Here is a 14,388-nt window from a genome sequence, read left to right on the forward strand (position 1 = left end):
CTTCCCCTTGGGCACTAAGTATGAAAGTGAAACTTAGCAATTGGTTCCACCTCTCCAAAGATAGCATGAGAAAACCTGCTGCCTGGTTGTAAACTGCAGCCGTGCATTAATGATTATTAATGATGATATTTCATTCTACTTTATGCATTTTACATATCTGAAACCTATCATCATTCTTTTTTGGTTGAAGCAATTCAAGGAACAAATTGGGAAAATGCCAGGTTGTACTGCCAGTAACAACTTGATGGCTACCATTAACTTAACATGAAAGAAACCTATCAACATTAATTTTGGTGCAAAAAGAAGCAAGTTTAAATTAAATTTAAATTCTGCAACCAACATATCAGACTCCTTGGAGAATCAAAATGGTTTCGTGAATTGAAGGAAAACTTAGATAAATATTTTGCAGAGTAATTGATTGAGAGGTAAGAGCGAGTGCGGTCTTGATCATAATTTGGAAGCAAGCAGATATTAGCAAATATGCATCACAGAGAAGTCAGTAAGTATACAACAGAGAGAGAGAAAAATATATTGACAAGAGAAGATGAAGCACTATAGGAGGAGGGACATGTGAAGCCTAAACATAGATTAACCATAGAAAATGCTTTGTGACCCTCGATCACCAAATAATTTGGAAATTATAACTTGTCAAAGGATTCTTGTATGATTTAAATTAATTAAAGTTATATTTAAAACTTACTTAAGTTCTTACAGATAGAAAATTCTGAGGATACTCAACATTTTCAGGTAGTTTCTGAGTAAATGTTTCAAGTTAATGACCTTTCATGAGAAGTCTTTGGCTTGGCTTCGCGGACGAAGATTTATGGAGGGGGTAAAAGTCCACGTCAGCTGCAGACTCGTTTGTGGCTGACAAGTCCGATGCGGGACAGGCAGACACTGTTGCAGCGGCTGCAGGGGAAAATTGGTGGGTTGGGGTTGGGTGTTTCCTCCTTTGCCTTTTGTCAGTGAGGTGGGCTCTGCGGTCTTCTTCAAAGGAGGTTGCTGCCCGCCAAACTGTGAGGCGCCAAGATGCACGGTTTGAGGCGATATCAGCCCACTGGCGGTGGTCAATGTGGCAGGCACCAAGAGATTTCTTTAGGCAGTCCTTGTACCTTTTCTTTGGTGCACCTCTGTCACGGTGGCCAGTGGAGAGCTCGCCATATAACACGATCTTGGGAAGGCGATGGTCCTCCATTCTGGAGACGTGACCCACCCAGCGCAGCTGGATCTTCAGCAGCGTGGACTCGATGATGTCGACCTCTGCCATCTCGAGTACTTCGACGTTAGGGATGAAAGCGCTCCAATGGATGTTGAGGATGGAGCGGAGACAACGCTGGTGGAAGCGTTCTAGGAGCCGTAGGTGATGCCGGTAGAGGACCCATGATTCGGAGCCGAACAGGAGTGTGGGTATGACAACGGCTCTGTATACGCTTATCTTTGTGAGGTTTTTCAGTTGGTTGTTTTTCCAGACTCTTTTGTGTAGTCTTCCAAAGGCGCTATTTGCCTTGGCGAGTCTGTTGTCTATCTCATTGTCGATCCTTGCATCTGATGAAATGGTGCAGCCGAGATAGGTAAACTGGTTGACCGTTTTGAGTTTTGTGTGCCCGATGGAGATGTGAGAGTAAACCATGAAGAAAGGTGACTGACCTAAAACCTTAACTCTGAGCCCCTCTCCAACAAATGTGGCTTGACCTAAAGTTTCTTGTTTTAATTTCAGATTTCCAGGTTCTACAAATAAACCTTTTTTTAAAAATTAGGAGCAAGGTTTCTCATTATTTATCCTTAAGAGAATATTAGGAAAGGTTTGTTACAGGGCAGACTGGTCTCAAATCAAAGGAAGATAATGATAATGAGTTTACTGTTATACACCTTGCACAAGGTATATATGTCCAAGATTCTTACTTGCTATAGCCAAAAAGCTATAATAGCAAACTACTTAAATAAAATTAAAAGGGTCAATAAATACTAAGATGGACAATAACTTTTCACTGTAATCCTAGTGCAAAATAAGCACCTTGCAATAGTGCAGATGGTCCATGATTAATGTACCAAGGGGAGATTCGATAGCTTTTGGAAAGAAACTGTTCTTTAACCAACAGGTGCTGGTTTTCAGGCTTCTGTGCCTTCTGCCAAAAGGCAGCAGTCAGAAGAGGTTGTGATGACGGTTATGATGTTGACTGCCTTCTTGAGGCAGCGCCTCACTTAGATGTCTGCAATGGATGGGAGGTCAGAGCTTGTGCTGGGCCTGGCTATTTCAGCTACCTTCTGCTGCCATCTGATAAAGTCCACTGAATAAGAGCGCAGCATCCAGAAATAATCTTGGGATTTGTTCTATTTTTTTTTACATGGTATTATATGTATGATGTAGAAAGGGGACATCTAGCACATTCCATCTCTGCCAACTCTCAGAACAATTTCATCAACCCCCAACCTTTTTCTCCCACATCTGCTCATCAACCCCCTCCTCCAAAATATTCTGCACAAGCTTCTACCAGGACTATTCAACCAATGATCACATCTTTGGGATGTGGGAGGAAACTGGAGCATCCTAGGAAAATATGCATATTTACAGGGAGAAGGGGCAAACTTCATGCAGACAGTAATTGAGATCAGGATTGAACCAAGTCTCTATCAGCTGTATCACTTCGCCACCTTTGCTACACAAAGAATATATGCAATAGAAGCAGGTGGTTATTTCATTCAGTATTGTTTCCTCCCTCCCTACTTCATCTCATCTGATGATGTGCTCTCCTAGTTTCTCTGTCCATACATCTTTACTGTTTACCTCAAGAACCACGTGCAGTCATTAGTTCCACATTCTAACCACTTTCTGAGAAATGAATTCGTTTTGAATTCCTTATTGAATTTATTTCTTGTTCCCCTTTTTGTTTAAGTTTGTTTTGTACAGGTAGCAAATTATAAAATGTTAATGGAATGTCTGGAGGCATTTGAAGGACCAAGAATGTTCCTTGGTTATTGAATCCTTTGAATATATTTAGTTGGGTTAAAAAACAACAGAAAATGCTGAAGGTACGCAGCATCTGTGGAGACAAATTGTTTATGCGTCAGACTTTGGGGGTTTGTTATCCTGGGGGTGGAGGAGGCTGAGGGGGATCTGACAGAGGATTACAAAGGCATAGAAGGCTATGGACCAAATACTAATAAATTGAGCTAGTATAGATGAATGCTTGGTGGTCAGCAGAGACATGATGGGCTGAGGGGCCTGTTTCTGTACTGTACAATGTGATGACTCCATCATTCTTGACCCTTTACCAGAACTGTGATAAGTTAAGGGTAAAGTTTGCAGATGTAAAGAGAGGTGGAAAGAGAGGAGAACCAAAATGGAAGGATCAGAGTATGGTAGGAGGCTGATTTGAATAAATGATAAAAAGTGGCAAAAAAAGGTATTAGTAGTAAAATTGAGGAATTATTAATGCAGAACAATGACTGTGTGCATACAAAGTGGGGATGATGGCTGGAAATTTTAAATCAAAGATAGTAGTGGTTGAACTCAAAGACAGTAATGTGCCTAGATGGAAGTTGAGATAGTCTTCCTTGAACTGTTAGAACACCATTTTCTCAGCTATTAAATATATTCAGCATTTTCTGTCTTTATCTTAGAATCCCAACATCCACTGATTGAGAAACACCAAAACAGAAAAGGTGGTGGAAATCTAAAACAAAAAGAGAGAATGTTGGGCACGGCAGAGTACGCTGCAACTGTGGAAAGAGAAACAGCTTGAGACCCGTAAGAAATGATGGTGCTTTTGGATAATTGGAAAGGTATTTCAAAATGTATTCACAGACACTGTTGCAAGTATTTAAAGTTCTATTCCTTACCTGATACATATTATCAGTCCTTCCAAGTGAAGCAACATTTCAATTGTGAATCTGCAGCGGCAATTTATTGCATCTGGAGCTCCCATTGTGGTTTCTTGTACATCAGAGAAATTGAGTGCAGACTGGGAGATCGCTTTGTTGAGCACCTTGGCTCTGTCCACCCCAATAGAGTGATCTCCCTGTTGCCACCTATTTCAATTCCCTGACCCATTCCATTGCTGATATATCTGTCTGCAGTCTTATACACTGGAAGAGTGAGATCACCTGCAAATTGGAGGAACAACACCTTATTTTCTGTCTGGACATCTTTCAACCAGATGGAATTAATATTGACCTCTGGTTTCCATTAAACCATTAACCCTCCACCACCGTCTTCTTCCCTCCTGCTGCCTTTCTCTCAAATCTGTCTCCCTTTTCCCTCTGTATCCTTTCACAGAGGCAAAACCTCTCCACTTATCTTATTCAATTAACACTTTTTGTTGGTCTGGACTCCTCCCCTAGCCAGTCTTCAGCCTCTATATTCTTTTGCCTTCCTGGTCTTTGCTTATTACTTGAAGAAAGGCTCAAGCCTAAAACTTTGGTGATATATCTTTATCTCCTATAGACACTGTGAAATTGGCTGAGATCCTCCAGCATTTCTGTGTTTTTCTGTATTGTCATGCAGCAGGGAAATAATCTGTAAAAATAAATTTTTTTACTGTGGAAAACCGTAAGCATATAGAATCCAAGTTTATGTGGTTGTTCTTTCTGCACTGGCAAACAATAACTAGAAATTTACATTAGTGGTTTAAACCAGATAATTGGAAGGGCTTAAAGCTACAATAGCTTCTTAATTTTTGGTCATCTGTTCTCAATTTTGACAGTTAAGTATCTGCCAATTGAAAATTATATATTGCATATGTTCACTCCTTTTAAAATGTTTTCCTGAATGTTTCAGTTTGTGTCACTGGTTTGCTCACTAATTGAGGGGTAATATCCTTATTAAAGATCTTTAAATGATCAATTTAAGAGGATAAACATAATAAACGTTTCTACTTGCAGGCAAGGCCAGCTCAAAAAGACTTAAACATAAGATCATTGCAAATAATAGAATACACAATTAAAGCAAAATCTCTTTCCCAGAGTGGCTTGAATTTTAACCACTTATTATTGTCTGCACATTCTCATCAATTCCTCCCAGATTTGACTGTTCACCTACACGAAGGATCATTTACAGGAGGTAAATTTGAAAACACACACTATCAGATTCAAGAACAGTTTCTTCTCTGCTTTTATCCAACTATTGAATTGAGCTTTCATTTGTAAAATAATGGTGCCCTACACTGTTTTAACTCAAACTGTTCTTGATAAAGCTATTCTAAGCATTTTTATTTTGCACTGACTGTTATATTTAAGTTTGGGTTGAGGACTGGATAGCATAGTAAAAAAAAAGCTTCTCCTTATACCTCTGTACAGCTGACAATCAACAATGAAATCAATCATTCCCTATTTTCCTATGAAATAGCCACTGTCCTGTTAATCTCATGGGATTCAATCTTCAGATAATTTCATTATACTTTTTTTTCAAATCCCTTTTATGCATCCTCTTATTTATCATTAATTGCAATGACTATATCACCTCTTTGTCATGTTAACTTTTATTCATGCATGGCTCAGTATTTGAATGTATACATTTTTTTTTAAAAAGAGAAATTAATAAATAGGTTACATTTAAGCAGGGAGTGGTGGTGAGCAAGAATTAAATATCTTTAAATGACATAACTTTAAGAATTTCCACAAATTCATTTATAGTTTTCGCTTATTGTGCCAGTAGGTGGCAGCAATATTACATTAAATATAAATTGCTAAACAACGAACTGCCACTCTATTTATTAATTATATATAGTGTATGTGTGTATTGTATGTCCCACCATGACTACCAGCCCCCCCCACATCTCCATCGGGCACACAAAACTCAAAACGGTCAACCAGTTTACCTATCTCGGCTGCACCATTTCATCAGATGCAAGGATCGACAATGAGATAGACAACAGACTCGCCAAGGCAAATAGCGCCTTTGGAAGACTACACAAAAGAGTCTGGAAAAACAACCAACTGAAAAACCTCACAAAGATAAGCGTATACAGAGCCGTTGTCATACCCACACTCCTGTTCGGCTCCGAATCATGGGTCCTCTACCGGCACCACCTACGGCTCCTAGAACGCTTCCACCAGCGTTGTCTCCGCTCCATCCTCAACATCCATTGGAGCGCTCACACCCCTAACGTCGAGGTACTCGAGATGGCAGAGGTCGACAGCATCGAGTCCACGCTGCTGAAGATCCAGCTGCGCTGGATGGGTCACGTCTCCAGAATGGAGGACCATCGCCTTCCCAAGATCGTATTATATGGCGAGCTCTCCACTGGCCACCGTGACAGAGGTGCACCAAAGAAAAGGTACAAGGACTGCCTAAAGAAATCTCTTAGTGCCTGCCACATTGACCACCGCCAGTGGGCTGATAACGCCTCAAACCGTGCATCTTGGCGCCTCACAGTTTGGCGGGCAGCAGCCTCCTTTGAAGAAGACCGCAGAGCCCACCTCACTGACAAAAGGCAAAGGAGGAAAAATCCAACACCCAACCCCAACCAACCAATTTTCCCTTGCAACCGCTGCAATCGTGTCTGCCTGTCCCGCATCGGACTGGTCAGCCACAAACGAGCCTGCAGCTGACGTGGACTTTTTACCCCCTCCATAAATCTTCGTCCGCGAAGCCAAGCCAAAGAAAGAGATATATATATTATATATGTGTGTGTGTGTGTGTATATATTTGTCTGTAGTATGTGTCTGTGTAGTGTGTTGTTACATCATAGACCAGAAATTCACCAACACAATGCTATTTTTAAAATAATCTTACTTAAATCTAAATTTAACCCCAACTATGCACGTGTGTGTGTGTGTGTGTGTGTGTGTGTGTGTGTGTGTGTGTGTGTGTGTGACCCAGACCATTATATCTTGGGCACAATTCAGGAAAGTCACTTCCCAAAGCTCAGTCTTAGAGATCCTGTGTTGAAACTCAGAACTTTTAAAATGTTGTTCAGAAATAATTATTAAGTAGGTGAGACGGAGTCATCAGACTGCCTTTAACTCATGAATTTCTTGTCGATTTGCTTCAAGAGAAATGTTCTTTCATATGAATGTCACAATTTCCCTCTTCCTTGTTGCCTTGAGGAAACAAAACTTCCACAATGCTTTCAAGAACCCAGACAAGGGTCAGACGAAATTACCATCAGAATGGTCATGATCCAATGAAGCAATTCTTTTGCTTTCTTTTACCCAGATATGAGTCAATCAAACATTACCATTCTTCTTCTTTCTTTGGCTTGGCGGACGAAGATTTATGGAGGAGGTAAATGACCACGTCAGCTGCAGGCTCGTTTGTGGCTGACAAGTCCGATGCGGGACAGGCAGACACGGTTGCAGCGGAAAATTGGTTGGTTGGGGTTGGGTGTTGGGTTTTTCCTCCTTTGTCTTTTGTCAGTGAGGTGGGCTCTGCGGTCTTCTTCAAAGGAGGTTGCTGCCCGCCGAACTGTGAGGCGCCAAGATGTACGGTTTGAGGCGATATCAGCCCACTGGCGGTGGTCAATGTGGCAGGCACCAAGAGATTTCTTTAGGCAGTCCATTACAATTGTCATGGTGGTTCACGGTTTTCCTTGACAAAGAAAAACAGCAGGTGTCCATTTCACAGAGCAATTTCAACTCTCCATTTATCACTTGCTTGATCAATACTGATTTTAGTTTCATTGTCCCAAAAAAACATGACTCAATAATCAGATGACTTCCCTCTGAACAGAGGTCTTTTCCTTTGGTAAACAATCCATTATTCTGGTTCTTCATTGAGACCATTAACTCGGTTTATGGCTTGGACTCAGGTGCCTCTGCATCTGTAAAAATGCTGTTACAAAATGTGTTTTTACACCCTGTTCCAATCCCCAAAGTAACTCACTAAAAAAAGAGCACAGGGGCAAATAAAGGAAAAAAAGTATCTTTGTCCCATACATTATAGGGTGTGTATATGTATTGTTTGTATGTGTGTTATGTCTGTATGAGGTTGCACCGTTATAGCACGATTGTTGAGAATTTTTGCCTTGCAGATGTTGAGTGAAAGGTCCAAATTTTCACATGGTTTAGTATATCAATGGGATGACTTGGAGCTTAGTAAACACAAATATCTACAAAGCACAGCTCAACTATGAGATTGGACTGACATTGGTGCTAGGTGTAGTCACTGGAGTTAAACATTTCCAATTCTTTCTGAGGATGAGCTGCATTTCCATGAAGGTTGTGGTGATGAGTTGAGTGAGAGAGATGGCTAAGTATCTTGAGGCAGTGATAGTCTCTTGCTGACTTGTCTTCACTGAGGTTTCAAATGTTGTGGACTGCAATTGTCATCTCGAAACAAAGGAAAAACAGATAGATTTCTGGAGACAATTGAATTTTGGGAGAGTGCTTCACTGTTGATGGAAACACAGTCTTCGTGAGTTGAAAAGACCATGTATATTGATAAGAGCTGCTTCCTGTATTGATCTTGATGTTGTAGCCCAGAGAAGATAATGTGCAGTGTTTTTAGAGGGACAGAAACATGAGTCACTGGGAAGCTTTTAGAATCATCTGTATGTGCCATTACAGATACAAAAGTGTTTCACACAACCTCCTTAACCCTATCCACCTTAGACTGGACTTGCAACTGGCCCCAACGTGAATAGACTGGTACAATCTCAGTCTCCAAGATTATACTGCTACTTTTCCCCTTCCTCTCAGAAGATCTCCAAATCCCAATTATAAAATGGAGACTGCTCCAAGTACCCTCCACCAAACCTGAAGGTGATAAAAACACAAGGTTCCGTTCTGAATTAGTGCTGCAGACATTTTCTTTAGTTTTAATTATAACTGAGACCCACGATTTCAAACCTTGGCTTCTCTGCTGCGAATGTAGAATCTGGGCTCAAGAAAGAATTTGGGACTTCAATTATGTAATGTGCCGGGATAATAATCTTATTATTAAATGTGTAAGATAGTAAAAAGGGATTTTTGTAATCACTCTTCAAAAGCTGTTGAACTAAATTCCCTGAGGAATCTTCCACCATGAGAAGATAGATAACAGTTCATCTTATTTCATGTGTACCCATCAAGTTTTGTTCAAATTTGCGATCTCTAAAACCACAAAATCAACGACTTTACCAGGAATAAACATTTTTGCTCACATTGAAGGCTACAACTGCAGAAAATCAACCAACTTTCTCCTCCAAATTTTGCTCATTTGATAACTATAAATTGCATTATTTTCAAAAAATAAATGAAATATGCAATGATACTTCTAAAGTAAGTGCAATTTCTTAGCATAACAACTTCTAAATCTTTTAAGCTTGTTCTAAGTATAGAAAGATGGTAAATTTGGCAATCACATCCTTTTTTACATTTGGTTCAAGTTTCACAATACACAGTGTTTACTGTGTACAACTACCTGAGTTCACCAACAAAATAATGCTTTCAGATACTGGGCAGTAATCATTCACAAAAAGTTTAATTAGTCATATCTTTTTAAACAGATAATTGCCCTTTTATAGAAATTATGACTGTAACACACTTAATTTGCTACATAATTAATGTGCTGTATTCACATCTTGTGACCTCAGTGGAAATCAGCATCACATGGAAATTTGATGTGATTTAGACAATATTTTTTTATAGAAAATATTCTCTTTTTATAGACTGAAATCCATCACTTACTTTTCTTTTCTAAAGAAAGGCCAATTTATTACCATGAGAGATTCTGAAGTGAGTGGTGAGGACCATACAAACTCTTTGATAGTGAAGGCAGGTGGGTAGTTTGTTGGGTGCTGCACCCCTTCTACCGCTTACCCTAGGCTTCCGTATGCTTCCACTTCAGGAGACGGTTATCAACGCCAGCCCGAATTCCAAATACACCTTCTCATTTTTAAGAAATCCTAAGCTAGTAATTCGCAAAGTCAGTGGGAATGTTGTCTTTTTAATCCAGGACATTCTGAGAACATCCTTGATCTTTTCCTTTGAACTATTCAGGAGTATGGTGTTGGGAATCCTGGTAATGCAATCTACCCCTCAGAGCTGACTGTGCAACTCGGGTCTCAGTTCCGGGGATGTCATCTTCAAAGAACACACTGACCGTGCCGATTCTGCCAATGCATTTTGCAGGGTTTGCCAAGGCAGTAGTGGTGATACTTCCCCAATGTCTTGAGATGCAGACTGTAGATAATCAAGATCACAGAAGCATAAGAATTATTGCTACCCACCAGACCAGTAGTTTTATTTTTGTCAGATCTGAGGTCTTGATCTTCAAAACCCTTTTTCTCAATTGATCAGAGACTGTGGTACTACAATGCAGTCAACATTACTCTCTGCCTTCACTGAGAGGGAGCTCACAATATTTGAGAAGGGGCCCATGTGTTCCAGTGTCTCACTGTGAAGTTTTATGGAGCCATTAAAGGTCTGCAGCATGGAAATCGGTCAGTCCCTTGGCCCAACTTCTTCAGAGCAAGCTAGTCCCATCTGCCTTCCTATTGACATACCTGTGTAAATGTCTTTCAAAAAATACAATTGTCCCCACCTCAGCTCGTTCATATACATAATATGCTTTGTGTGGAAAGATGCCTCTAAGATCATCATATCCCTCTCACCTTAAAACTTTGGGTCACTAGCTTTAGATTCCCCTATACTGAGGGAGAAAACCTGATTATATACCTCATCTATGCCCCTTAAGATTTAATAAACCTCAAAGTATTTTGTTGCATCAGCAGTAATCTGACACAGATGGAACTGGGCCTTGGGCTGCTCGAACCAGATAAGAAGACTGCACGTTCACATACACTTTGGGGTCATTACTGTAGCGGTGGCAAAGCAACAAAAAAACATAAGGGACGCTATGATCTGACCAGTTTAATGGCATTCTTAGTCGTTTAACTATCCAAAATTCACGCGATCCCATAACGTGACTCGTGGAAACGTCGTTCCTCCCAGAAGCCTTAATGTCATTAGTCCCTGGGAAACTCCCAGGCCCGCGGAGGCAAAGTGGCGCGATCTGCCACGACATTCAATGTACTACTGAAATAACACTATCTTTACAATTGGGAGGTCTATTGTCTTAAAACTAGCATTGGCAACAAAATCCCTGCTCTTTAATAGCAAGCTATACAACTGACTGCAGATAAGAATCATATTACACACTCTGCCACACCATAGCACTAGGCAACTTAAAACTGGCTATTTAGTCATTTTCTGCTCCACACTTCAGATATAATGGACTGTGGTCACACGAGTAAACAGCGCAATGGAATTGTGATTCAATCTTCCAGTCATGCTGTACAAATGCACGCAAAATCTGGAAGTAACTCGCTTGAGCAGAAGCCACAAAGCCAAACGAAATAATTCAAAAGCTACCAGACTATTTCCTGTGGATTTTAACAATGTTATAAATAAGTACATAGCACAAAAACAATGTTACCACTTTGAGCATTAATCCTACATCAACCAACTAGGAAATGTGACAACAGCAACACTTGTTTGTTTACTGCTGCTGAGCTCCTACATGTGTGAAATCGAGGGGAGGGACATCAAGTTCCAAGTTGTAGCAGTACTGTCCAGTAAACATTTGCACACTCAACAATCCATGACCTGCTTGCTCAGCATTCTTTACCCATTATTAATGCACTTCACATTATAGTATCTACGATGATCCCTCCTTGTCATGGTTATGCCCAATGATCACCATTTGACAAAAATGGCACTTAAAACAAAAACATTCACTTGTGGAGCTGGATTTTGGGGCATTCGTAAATATCTCACTGGATAGAAAGCATTTGAGAGCTTGCACAGGCATGCTTCTAGTTCATTTATAAGAATGGACTCTTCGATAGGATGGAATGTGACCTCTTATCAGTCATTCTATGTTTACTGCATTTATTAGTAGGAATTATATATTCAGTCTCTTAAGCCTCTCCCATTCACAATGATTATGACTGACCTTTTACTTCAGCATCATTTTCCTGCATTAATCTTCTTTCTTCAGTTTCTTTAATATTCATCCTTATGTTTTGAATATACTCAGTAACAGAAACTATAGTCCTATTAAGCTGAGAATTCCAATGATGTCTTCAACTCTTGAGTTTCCTCATCCCTGTCCTGATGGCCTATCCTCTAGTTTTAGACTGATGCCCCAAATGTTGAAAAACATCATTCTTGCACCTACCCTGCATGGTTATGCAAGGAGTTTGTATGCTTCAATGAGATTACTTCTCTTTATTGGGCCAGTCTGCATAATCTCGCCTCCCAGTATACTACTCAAGAATCAATCTTTATTGCACTCCTTCCTTAGGCAAGGACTGTACACAATATTCTAGGTAAAATGGTACAGAGTGGAAATTTACTGATCTTTAACCTAACATCCAAAATCTCTCACAAAATGATCTCAACGTTTCAAGATTTAATGTAACGCAAGAAAAAAACTCCTTTGCAAGATATCTGATTTTGTGTAAGAACACATGACAATTAGTTACCATCTATTGCCATTGCACTTGTAACTACACACTAACTACTTAATTGTGCCTAAACTCCTGCTACATTACTTACACTGTGTTCATCCAGGCTGCTCTCGCCACAAACATGGATTTTTCCAGCTGTTTCACCCGAAATCAAATTTGATTAAAATTGTTGGGTGGCCAGAAAAGTGGCTTCAGGGCCTTTGTCACAGCAGGAGCAGGTTTCCATTAAAAGCACTGGTGGATCTGAGCCAGTCGATGATTATTTATACTACAATTACAAATCCACAATCAGCTGTTGTCATGGCACTAAGCACTGACTAAAACTGCTCTGTGGCTCATCAAGAAAATGTTTCTATCGCTAATGTCTGTACTCAAAGACTTCTGTTCTCCCTCACCCATGTTTATTGGTGAATACCTTGGTCCTGATACACCTCCTAACACAAGTCTCTGGCATTATTGATCTGCTTTTGCTGAGAAATGGCTTCTGTGATACGGATATCCTTTTCAGCAAGCCTCATTGCAGACATATTCTGTCAGAGTAATGTACAGGAGTGCATGTTTCTCGCAGTTAGGAAAGGAGCCAGTCTGTGTGTAATTGCAGGGTGATCTCCCTCCTGTCCGCCCTGGAAAAAGTCATCACCAGGCTCTTCTTAGCTGCCACCTCCCAGTGACTGCACTGATATTTGGTGGGTGGGAGTGTAAAACCTATTCCTGTGTTTCAGTGAATGCATTAACAATAGAATTAAACCCCTGTAAATGTTGGTGAGAAATCTTTGATGGCCATCCAATTACAGAATACTACTTCACAACCCCTCCTGATTCAAGTCAAAACGTTTTGGCCAAGTTGAAAATGGATATATTTCTGAGTTTTGTGCAATGAAGATCATGTCTATTGACCTCTTGATGAACAGAATTCACACCGCAATTCAAGGAACAGCACTGCACCCAATGCAAGGTGGCTGGCGAGACGATCCTACACTTACCAGAGATTGCAATCATAATTATGTTCAGGAAACAGTTGCTATGTTTCCCTGCATATTCCCTTCTTGGATATAGAAGATGAGGTGGCAGATTTGTGACCGACATTCCTCCTTGCTAAGTTTTGTAACAGTAGCTATGATTCCAAGAACATGTTTTCAAGTCAGCAGATGGGCTTTTGAAAAGTCTTTTTATTAACATTTCATAATATGCTTATCACAAGGATAGAAGGCCTTTTTAACATGGTCAGGAACAGCAACAAAACAAAGCATGTTTGCTGTGGGATGAAGTTACTCTTGCTCATAGCTGGGAGAGTCAGTTACACAGCTCTTTAAATTGTATGGATCATTGGTTTTGCAATGAGGTCTTGTGCTCATCTCTGGTGAAATATTACTCCAAACTGTTAGCTTTCTCTACTTCCTGACAAAAAGTATGGGGTCTTTTCTAACCCTGATATTCAAGATGCCAAGGACAATCAGTGTGGCTCAATTTAGGATGCAGGCCAGTATTTTTAAGGACTTTGCTGCATCCATGAACTCGCGTTTGGGGTGATCATAACCTGCTAGTTGCGTTTTACGAGTGCTGAAGTCACATTGAGACAATACCAACTCATTCTTCTGAGACATACATCACATTAACAGGCCTTTCAGCTCACAGATCCGTGCCGCCCAATTATATTCAATTAACCTACATCCCCTATATGTTTCAAATAGTGGGAGGAAACCAGAGCCCCTGTGGAAAACCCACACAGACATGGGGAGAACGAACAAAATCTTTATAGACAGCGCAGGATTCAAACCTGTCCCGATAAATGACGTTGTAAGGGCGTTGTGCTAACTGCTACGCCAATCACATCTTCCCAAAACCCTCCTGAGGTTGACAGCATTCTTCAGATTTGCCATTTCAACTTATTCTTCAAGCTGACATTTTCCTGCCACCATCTTGCTCTCTCCCATGAGAGCAATGTCAAAACATCTGAACTTGCAATGGAAGAGGAACATTTATCTGCCATTATGAT

This window comes from Narcine bancroftii, chromosome 7 (genome assembly GCF_036971445.1).
Source record: "Narcine bancroftii isolate sNarBan1 chromosome 7, sNarBan1.hap1, whole genome shotgun sequence".
Taxonomy (NCBI): Eukaryota; Metazoa; Chordata; class Chondrichthyes; order Torpediniformes; family Narcinidae; genus Narcine; species Narcine bancroftii.